The following is a 10,559-nucleotide window of genomic DNA, read 5'->3' as shown; positions in this document are numbered from 1 at the left end:
AATTCAGTGAATCGAATTGATATATAGAAATCCAATAAATATTTTAGAGCGGTATATACGACGTTATCTAAGTTAGATGTATGCTAACGGAACTGCCTAATTTCGTAACAATTGGTAGAACGGCCAGTGCATAACGAACAAACATTCTCATTTATAGATATAGATACTGTTTTGCTGTTTTTAATCGATATTTGACTATTTCTTTCGAAATTATCAGTCAAAATAATTTTGAGTTTTTCTGGAAAACAAAATATTCTATAATTTTAACATTTCAATCTCCATATTTACTTTTACTATGTAACTAAACACAAAACTCCACGGAAAAGCGTATTGCGTGTTTAACAGACAGCCTAGCATGGTGGTTAGACATTCTAACGACATTTATCGGTAAAGAATAAAGAAAAGTTCGACATGCTGTCCTTCGAGAGATATTCAATGGCGGCAGTTTCGGTCGCCATTTTGCATGCAGACGTCATTCTGCGGTGTGTTCTTTTATTCCTCTGCGTAACTCGGCGCGAGTGGCATCAGTTTAAATATTCCTGCGGAACTCGTTCCTATATTCCGGCCAGAGTGCACACCGTTGGACGGCAAAAACGGCCGCTTGTAGTAGTTTACGGTGGAAAGCAACAAGGCGTCCCCCACGGCTCAGATAGCTTCGTTTCAGTGTCCGTTGTGATTTTATAAATGAAAATTTTGAAGTTGTGAAAGCGCACGTTAGTGCATGTAGTGACATGTCATCTTGAAGTTTTTCGAATGGTGGTCTGCATTCTAATTTTTTTCGTGGCTACTTCGAATGCTGTCGGCAAGGAAATCCATTTTACGGTTAAATTTTATAATTGGAACACTTCTTTTAACTTTTGTCTCTAAAAACGCATATTTTGAAATCACAGATTCCTCTATCACGATACTATGGATAGTACGGGTGCCGCCGTCTTTTTTCTCTTTCACCCTCGTTCCTAAATGCCTACAAACAGCAGTGCACGCCCGTAGTAACGGAGATGAAGTCAAGGGGTGCGTTCGTTAACAGCGGTCGCTCCGTGTCTCCGCTACTACAGGAATGCGCTGTTGTTTGTAGACATTTAGGAACGAAGGCGAAAGAAAGAAAGATGGTGGCACCCGTACTATCGATAGTATCGTTAAAGAATCTATAATTTTTAAAATATGCGTTTTTAGAGACAAAAGAAGGATATCAATTGTAAAATTTAACCATAAAATGAATTATTTTGCCGATAGAGCATTCAAAGTAGCCACGAATAAAATTAGAATGCCAGCTATCACTCGAAAAAATTTGAGGAGACACAGAACCACGTGCACTAACTCGCGCTTTCACAACTTCTAAATTTTCATTCATAAAACCATATAATGGACCCTAAAACGAAACTGTTTGAGCCATGGAGGACGCCATGTTGCTTTCCACCGTAAACTACTACTACAAGCGGCCGTTTTTGCCGTCCTACAGAGCGCACTCCGGAATATAGGAACGCGGTCCGCAGGAATTTTTAAACGGACGCTGCTCGCGCGAAGTTACGTGGAGAAATAAAAGAACGCACCCAAGGCAAGTCGTGACCCAATGCGCTGCATGTAGTCGTATGCTTAGGTACTCGCTATCACTCAGATCTCAGCATCCGCGTGATGGCGAGCTCCCACACCCCCTAAAACTGTATAACATCCAGTACTCATGATCAATCAATTGAGCTACTCAAAGCCGGAAGATTCCTTGGACTAAACATTTAAACTCGGTCTTAGCGGAGCGCGATTCCCGGCCACGCCTAGAAGTAGGTTGATTTCAGGGAACTATATCTCGCGAAGGATCACATATAGAGGTGTGGTTTCTTTGACTTTAACAAGGCATAGTCTACAGCCCTGTAATTCACATATGAAATTGTGCCATCTACATGGGCGTAGCGAGGGGCACGGGGAAGCAACGCCCCCCCCAAAAAAACCGGGGCCCCCCCAGAAGATCAGAGCCGAAAAAGTGTAAAGCTAAAAATTTTGAATACTAAAAAAATAAAAATAAAGGGTCAACGGCTCACTCAGTGCCCAATGTTGTAATTAAAGAAAGTTTCATATTTCATGTATGTTAAGTTATCGTCGATTATCATGGAATTTTCATTTTAATGAACAATAATTTGAAATAATTCAATTTTGTGTCAGGTTGGCCTCTACTAGGCCCCCCATAACAAAACACTGCTACGCCCATGGCCATCTAAACAACTATTTTCGTTGTATCTATTCATCCGACAAATTCGAAATCATTACCTGGCAAAAAACGATTCATGATTATAGAAAAAACCATTAAAATATTAGAGATTTCAATGAAGAGTTAATAATACTAAGACAATACCCTAACACAAGTTATTATTAAAGTCAATCTTATAATATGACACTTACCAACAAAATTTGTCAAACAAAAGCTTGTATCCAACTACAACATTCAAATAAGACGGGCATTAGAGCAATGTTGCCAGCCTAACAAAATGACCGTATTTTGAAAAACAATGCCCAGAGACAGATGACATTGAGAAATTTGGGGCCGTATTCTGGTCACTCGTCTCTCACAAGCCGGTCGCTGATTGGCTAATCATTTGGATTAGCCAATCAGCGACCGGCTAGTGAGAGACCAGAGACGGTGACCAGAATATGGCCCCAGATTTATTGGTTAGTTTCTTTGTCAGCGCGAATATAATTTTCTTGACATTTTATTTTTATTTATCTCAAATTATGGAACAGATAATGAAATCATTAGTGAATTAATCAGAGGAGTAAATTTAAACAATGTTATAAAATTTAAAAAAAAACCAAAAAATGTGTTGTAACACCAAATGTAAATGTTTAGATATACAGTAGACAGAACGACTCAAAAGCTAGTTAACCGACTGGTTCAATTCGGTTTGAAGGAATGAAGCAGAATCCTGACAGAATTATGTTCAATAAGCTACTTATAGTTGTTGTCAGGATTCTGCTCTTACTAAAATAATCTCCATTTGCAACTACGGCTAATATAAACAAGGAAAATGAATGACATTATCTTTCTCCCAGATATCTATTTATTGAATTTTTTGTTTTGCTAATACTCATTAAAACTCCCAGTTCAATATCTTTTAAGAACTAAAATTGAATGTTCTCAGCCGAAGATTCCGATATTTATACCGTAATTTAATGATTTTAAAATTACTATATTACTTCATTTAAAAACACTATTTATATATCGTCAGGATTTCGAATTGTATTGGATTTTCCCTCAAAGCTTAAAGGTTTAATTTTGTCCAACAGAGAGGTCCTGACGCATGACACTCGTGACGATCGATCAGCGAGGATAAAGAATGGAAAACGAAACTCCTAACACTACAATCACACTAGGAAAGTTAAACTCATTCAGAAATAACCGTTAAAGTTAAATAAATTTAACCGTGCTATTAAGAATAATAGTGGTAAACTGTGCTAACTGAAAACAACAGGAAATTTATCAGTGCAATTTCATCTAACACCACAGTTTAAAATAGCAAAGAAAAACCTTTTGATAATTGAAAAGTAAAATAGTTTTGGATACTATAAATTTTAATGTACAGTGCTTGCAGCCATTAAACAAGAGTACTTAACACATTGCACACATACTCAAAGCAAATAGGAAAAATCTGCATGGTATGTTACATTAAATAATAAACAAATTTATAATATGTAATGAAAATATATATTTTATCCTGTAATCCTTCAATGAAATATTCAAAAAATAATATAGTATAAAAAAAGATATACTAGAGATATAAAATCATTGTAATATACAACTTGCAGAACTGGTAGAGGAGATAAATATATACAAATGATTATGTTTGTGTATACACATCACGTGGTAGCCAGTTTCAGACTGTAAACACCAGCATCCAGCTCAAGCCATAAATGCTATCAGCAATGGTTTGCGGCAGCCAAACTTTTGAAAAAGTGTAGAAAATGCATCAGAGACAACAGCAAGCTGAATATTACCAGGTTAATGGCTGGGAAACAAGACCATATCCTGAAGCTGTGTGACCTCGGTTTGTCGATGCATGCAGTTGCCATACGTGTTGGACAAGATGTGAGTACCATCCTGCGAATTGTGACATAATGGATGCAGGAACATCTGTGAACACGCTGAAGAGGGAGTGGATTTCACTGGTGTATAACAGAACACCGAGACCAACAGATTCACCAAACATCCCATCAGGACCTGTTTGCCATTGCAAGTAGCATCTGAAGTTGCATGTCACCATCAATGAGTGCATGTGTCCACCCAAACCATTCACAACAGGTTGCATGAAGTTGGGCTGCATGCAGGGCAGCCAGTAATTGGGTGCCATTAACTTGACACAGGGCTGCATGCTTGGTGTTGTGTCATCAACATTGCAACTGGACCACTGAACAGCATCAGGTATTATTTATTGACGAATCCCGCTTCTGTCTGTGGAGGAATGACAGTCATGGATGGATGTGGTAGTATCCTGGGGAACACTACATGCCAGCCCTTTTCCACTGAGCATCACACAAGGTATCATGTTCAATCAGCAGACAGCTCTGGTGCATATTTCTAATACTCTGACAGCAGACAAATTGTGGGGCCTTGCTGGGCACTATGTCAGGCCGCACCTGACATGGTATTTCAGCAAGACAATGCCTGACTGCATGCTGCATGGCAAACTTTCATCAGCCTGAACAGAATTCACATCCTTTCTTAGCCAGTAACCTCACCAGATCTTTCTCCCATTAAACACCTGTGAGACCTCGTCCAATGTGAGATCACTGGGGACTGCTGCTACATATCATAGATGACATGCACACAATAGTGGACAGCATGGGAAGGGATACTTCTGACAACTATTAATTGCCTCTTTGATAGTATGCCTGTGCAGGCAATATTCATTACTGAATAAACAAGTGTCTGCTGCATATCTTTGTTCTTTTAATCATTTGCATATCTCTGTCACCTCTCACCTCTACCAGTCCATAAATTCATAAATTTTCTGCTTACTATTTTAAAACATGGAGTTTTTTGCAAATTTCCATGTTTTGAGACCTCCTGAATCCAAAACAGTCAAAAAAATGGCAAAAAGAATTCTGTGGATGTGTGTGTGTGTGTTGGAGTCTATTTCACTTAATATTTTAGGATGGGGTAAAGAATAAAAAATGAAATTTGACATGGTAGATTGTATATGAGGGGCATTGATGCTATTAAATTTTGGTGGTTAAAGGTTGAGGGGTGAGGAGATAGAGGGGTGTCATATCTCAAGAGAGGTAAAACTTAATGAAGATTTTACTTGTTATTAATAGTTTTTTTTTATAACACTTATCCCTACTCTCAAAATTAAGCTTTTTGCTATTGTATAGTAAATAAAAATATAAAAGTTTTTAAAACAAAATCTCATAACAAATGGCACCACACACAATTTTGTTTACTTTGCTTAATAATACAGAAGTTCTTTTTTCAAATAAAAAGTCATAATAGCTGGATAAGTTATGCAACTCATTATTAGACTTTTTAATATGATGTTAACAATTATACTATATGCATATTATGAATTTATATCATTTAATGTATACTGTAATTGCATTATTATTTTCAATATTACCTGATCAAATCCAAATATCATGGCACAAGTTTACAATACATGGTCCTTTTATTATTACTATCAGAAAATTATTAAATACAGCAGAATTTGCTTATTATAATTGCTCTGGGATATCTATATTGTAACAGTGACCGAACAGAGCTGTTGCTAAAGGGACAACAAAAAAGCTAATCCCCTTTGTTGGCAGTGCCTATATGCAGTATATACAGGATTCCTACTCAAATTTTTGTTTTAATTTCCATGACTTTCCCTAACCAACTTTGTACAAATTCCAACCCTCACGTCCCTTACAGCAGGGATGGGCAACCTGCAGCCCACAGTAATATTTTTTGCAGCCCACATAAAATATGAATAAATACAGTATATCAATTTCCCAGCTTAAGTAAGTATGCAGCAAAAATTCAAATGTTATTTTCTACAACTTATGTTTGTGAATAGTTTTTCTACAAACAATTTAGTAAAAATTAAAACAAAAAAACTGGCTAACAGACACATCGAAACTAATTTAAAGCTAGCAGTTAATAATATTTAACCAAATATTTTCGATATACAGTGGGTGGTCGGTTAATGAACATAATCTGTTCCAAGACTTTGTTCGCTATCCAAATTGTTTGTTAACTGATTATTGATTTACCAAAGGTTTTTATGAGAATTTGATTAATTCATTCTGGAAACTCCAAAAAATAAAAAATATATACTTTCTTACTATGTTTATTTATATGTAATAATAAAAATACATATATACATACAGTCTTACAATTTTATTAGTCATGTTTTTCTGTTTGTGAGGCGTTAAAGAATCTATCCAACGTCGATTTCTTTTCTCATTTCTTCAGGATTTTTCGGAAGTAATTAATAGTATTGTAATTGTAGAGATCCCCAACCCCATTAACCTTATTCTGGTTTGGATACCACTTGGATGATCGTTGTTCTGACATCTTCCCACTTCTTCAAAAGATCTTTAGTAGCATATGTTGACATTGGTCCTCTTTTGTCTTCCTCTTTTTCAAAAGAAAACACATCTTGCTGAGTTTCTTTGTGTTGTTCATTTGAGAGTTCTTGGAGTTCTTCTGTTGTCAGATCAGTTTCAGGTTCTATTAGGAGCTCTAAAATGCTCTTTATTTCTCAAATGTGATTTTCATTACTCCATTAGCAGCTTGAGACTTCTTGATATATCTTTCATAGCTAAGATTGTGCCTACTGTAGACCTGTTCAAGCCATACTGCCTAGCAACATCAGACATCTTGTGCCCACTTTCTACCTTGGCTATTATCTCTTACTTGGTTTCTACGACGAGTACAGTTCTTGACATTCCTCTTTTTAGGCTCCATAATATTATCAGTTTCTTTTTTAAATAAAAAGTTCAGAAAAGCATTTACAAAAATTCAGAGAACAGAAATCAACTAGCCCACAAAAAATTATTTAAATGCTAGGCCTGAATGAAATTCAAAAATTGGTATTAAAACGTTAAGGAATATCTGAATGGACAGTTAAACGTTCACCTTTCATAAATAAACCCAGACACAAAACTTAACAAGTGCCCGTCCAACAGTCTGGCGAACACTATAAAAATTATTTGTCAGAAAGGTAAACAAAACGCTTAAATTACAAGGGAGAGTTTCAAAATTCAGAGGAATACTATCTGATTGGTATCAGGTTGAGTGTCGATGTTGATGTCTCCTGTGCTTCGAAAGGTTTCAAATTGTTACCTGAAGACAAGGAAAAATCGATTGATATTCATTATCCGAACATGTGTTCATTGTCCGATCATAAAAATCTTTCGTGAATGTGTTCGTTATCTGATTTGTTTGCTATCCGAACTGTTTGTTAACTGATCACCCATTGTACTTTCTTACTATGTTTATTTATATGTAATAATAAAAATACATACATACACAGTCTTGCATTTTTATTAGTCATGTTTTTTCTGTTTATGGGGGTTAAAGAATCTGTCTAATGTCAATTGCTTTTCTCTCTTCTTCAGAATTTTTCAGAAATAATTAATAGTATTGTAATTGTAGAGATTCCCAAGCCTATTAACCTCAACCTGGTTTGGATGCCAATCTAAGAACGTTGTTCTGACATCCTCCCACTTTTTCAAAAGATCTTGGATAGCAGATATCGGCATTAATCCTCTTTTTCAGAAGAAAACATATCTCACTGAGTTTCTTGGTATTGTTCAATTAAGAGTTCTTGGTGCTCTGTCGTCAGATCAATTTCGGGTTTCATTATGATCTCTTCAATGCTCTTTATTTCTCAGATGTAATTTTTGTTACTCCTTTAGCTGCTTGAGTCTTCTTGATTATACAGTATCTTTCTTAGATAAGATTGAACTGTGGCTTACTGTAGACCTGTTCAAGCCATACTGCCCAGAAACATCAGATATTTTCTGCCCACTCTCTACCTTTGCTATTATACTCTCACCTTTCGAAAATAAAAACCCACGCAAAACTTAACGAGTGCCCACCCAACAGTCTCGTGAATGCAATAAAAGAATTGTTTCTGTCAGAAAAATAAAAGGCTGGAATTACATGGGAGAGTTTCAAAGTTCGGAAGAATACTATCCAATCAGTATATACCAGGATGAGCATCGATGTCAAAGTCTCCCCGCTCTGAAAGTTTTGAATTGTTGCCTGAAAACAAGGGAAGACCAGTTATTTTACGTCGCTTCTCCTTGTGTTTATTCTGTGAGGTGTTCGTTGTCCAAACAAAAATCTTTCACTAAAGTGTTCATTAACTGAACTGTTTGTTAACCGATCACCCACTGTATTATGTTTACATCAGTTCCAGAAGCTAAATTAAGTATACCTATGCTAATTTATAATTATATATGAATAAATAATTGTGATTTACTGACATTTTTTCCCCTCTTTTCTCTTGTATGCAGCCCAGTGTCAGTTCAAAAGTTTTGAAATGCAGCCCTTACATAGAAAAAGGTTGCCTATCCCTGCCTTACAGTATGGCACATTGACAAAATAAAACAGCATTTGACTTACTATGCAGATGTGTTTTACTTCTCTCCAACATTTTAATTAGTTATTTTTTCTAATTAACAATTGTATATTTTTTATAATTGCCAAATTATTGAAATTAAAAATAAAATGTATTACTAAAATTCTGTTATTAATCCATAATCATATATCTACAGGGCTTTAAAAAAAAATCAATTATTTATTATTATTCATTAACAAATTCTATATTATACTTTTATACATGGATCTATTTACTAAATTTGTCCCTTAATAAAATTTCTGAACTTTTTTCCAGTTTATTAATATTTTATAAAGTCAGAAATTGTTTTGTTATGCAATCAAAATTATTAAAATGAAAAATGATAAATAATACCATTTAAACTATTTATCATTTTGTGTACTTTGTAATTTTTTGAAAAAATTTTGTGTATGCTTGAGAGGAATTGTGTGTCTTGAAAATTTTCTGCTTTCCTTTTCATAAGTTGTATTGTATCACATTACTTCTTGCTGCCTGCAGATGGCTACACATAGTCAAGCATAGTCAGCAAAAAATCAACAAGGCAACCAAGGAGGCAAATTATCTTACTTTCTGACAATTTTTAACAAATTTGCTGACATTCCATAATTTTTTCTGAACACTAATGAAAATCTTAAAAAAAATATATATATATATATTTCTTACTAGACTATACATATATATGAGTCCATATCTTCTATCCCTTCACATGCTTATTGTAGAGGCATTAACAAGTCTACAGCAGAACTGTCCTTTTATTTGAGGCTACTGTCCGCCAACAAATGTAAAAAAGTTAAAAGCCTCAAATAAAAGGACGGTTCCACCGTAGACTTGTTAATGCCTCCACAATAAGCATGTGAAGGGATAGAAGATATAGACTCATGTATATGTATAGTCTAGTAAGAAATATATTTTTTCTTCTAAATATGAATTTTCCGGCAATTTTTGTTAAACTAATGAAAATCTTTCACTTTTCAGATTTGTAGGAACCCTGTATACAATATATGCTTTTGCTTTTCATCATATAAAATTAGGATACTGTTACTGTTTTTATACTTCGATTATAGCTAAATAGTGCTGGCTGAAAAAGAGAAAAATATCAGTCATTTTTCAGCTTGTCCATCCATCCTAATGATTTATTCCTGACTGCAGGATTAAATATATAACTGATAACTTTAAGTGAGGTAATTAAATAAGACTACAAATTAACAAAAATTTTGGTTTTATTGACTCTGATGTTAAAAGAATGCATTAAAACAATTAAAAATTGAAGTTCATAAATTTGAATTATTAATTAATATGTAATTCATGCAGCATTGTTTGCTTACTACTGTCTTTACATTATTAGCATTTCTTACTTCAATTACTGTATACACTAATAGCTAAACTGTTCAACAAGATAATGTAATTAGTAACAAAAGTGGGCATATGACCAATGAATTTTTCCTAAAAAAAAATGATAAAATTTTACATTTATTTGAATTTATATATACAGTAATACCTCAACTTATGCGAACCTGGAGTTACACGATTTTCAAATCTCGTCAATTCGTCTTTTGTTTGAGCACCACGCAACTCTTGATTACTCACTGCCCCCACACTATTGTTCAGCTTACATGTTCAGACGTGTCGCGCGAAATTGATACATAGCTACAATTTATTTTGTGTTACAGTAGAACATCATTTATCCAAATCAATTGGGGACTGGGGTTGTTTGGATAACTTATTTTTCGGATAACCGATTATGTATGAAAAATATATTAACCTATCCCATGTTGAAATTTTTCTCTGTTGCATGTCGCTTCACGTTGAATTTTCGTAAATGTTAAGCCTAACGAAAACTTTTTAAAATAATAATCGTGGCTATTGTATCATTAAAAATTATTTTTTTTATCTTGTACAAACAAAATAAATATATTGAAAAATATAAAAACCAAAAAACATATACTTTAGAAGTTGATGTAGTATCAA

At 34.5% G+C, this 10,559-nt stretch overlaps 1 protein-coding gene across 2 annotated transcripts in view; it reads right to left on the bottom strand.

The window, feature by feature from the left end:
* The window catches only part of LOC111614747 (zinc finger protein 800-like), a 70,138-nt gene that overhangs the window by 13,116 nt on the left and 46,463 nt on the right, over positions 1-10,559 (bottom strand). The gene's annotated exons all lie outside the window — the stretch shown is intronic.

The sequence above is a fragment of the Centruroides sculpturatus genome, unplaced genomic scaffold, assembly GCF_000671375.1.
Source record: "Centruroides sculpturatus isolate CEXI.00-Female unplaced genomic scaffold, Cexi_2.0 scaffold81, whole genome shotgun sequence".
Lineage (NCBI taxonomy): Eukaryota > Metazoa > Arthropoda > Arachnida > Scorpiones > Buthidae > Centruroides > Centruroides sculpturatus.
Note: the sequence above shows the minus strand (reverse complement) of the source record. Positions and strands in the feature narration are given on the sequence as shown.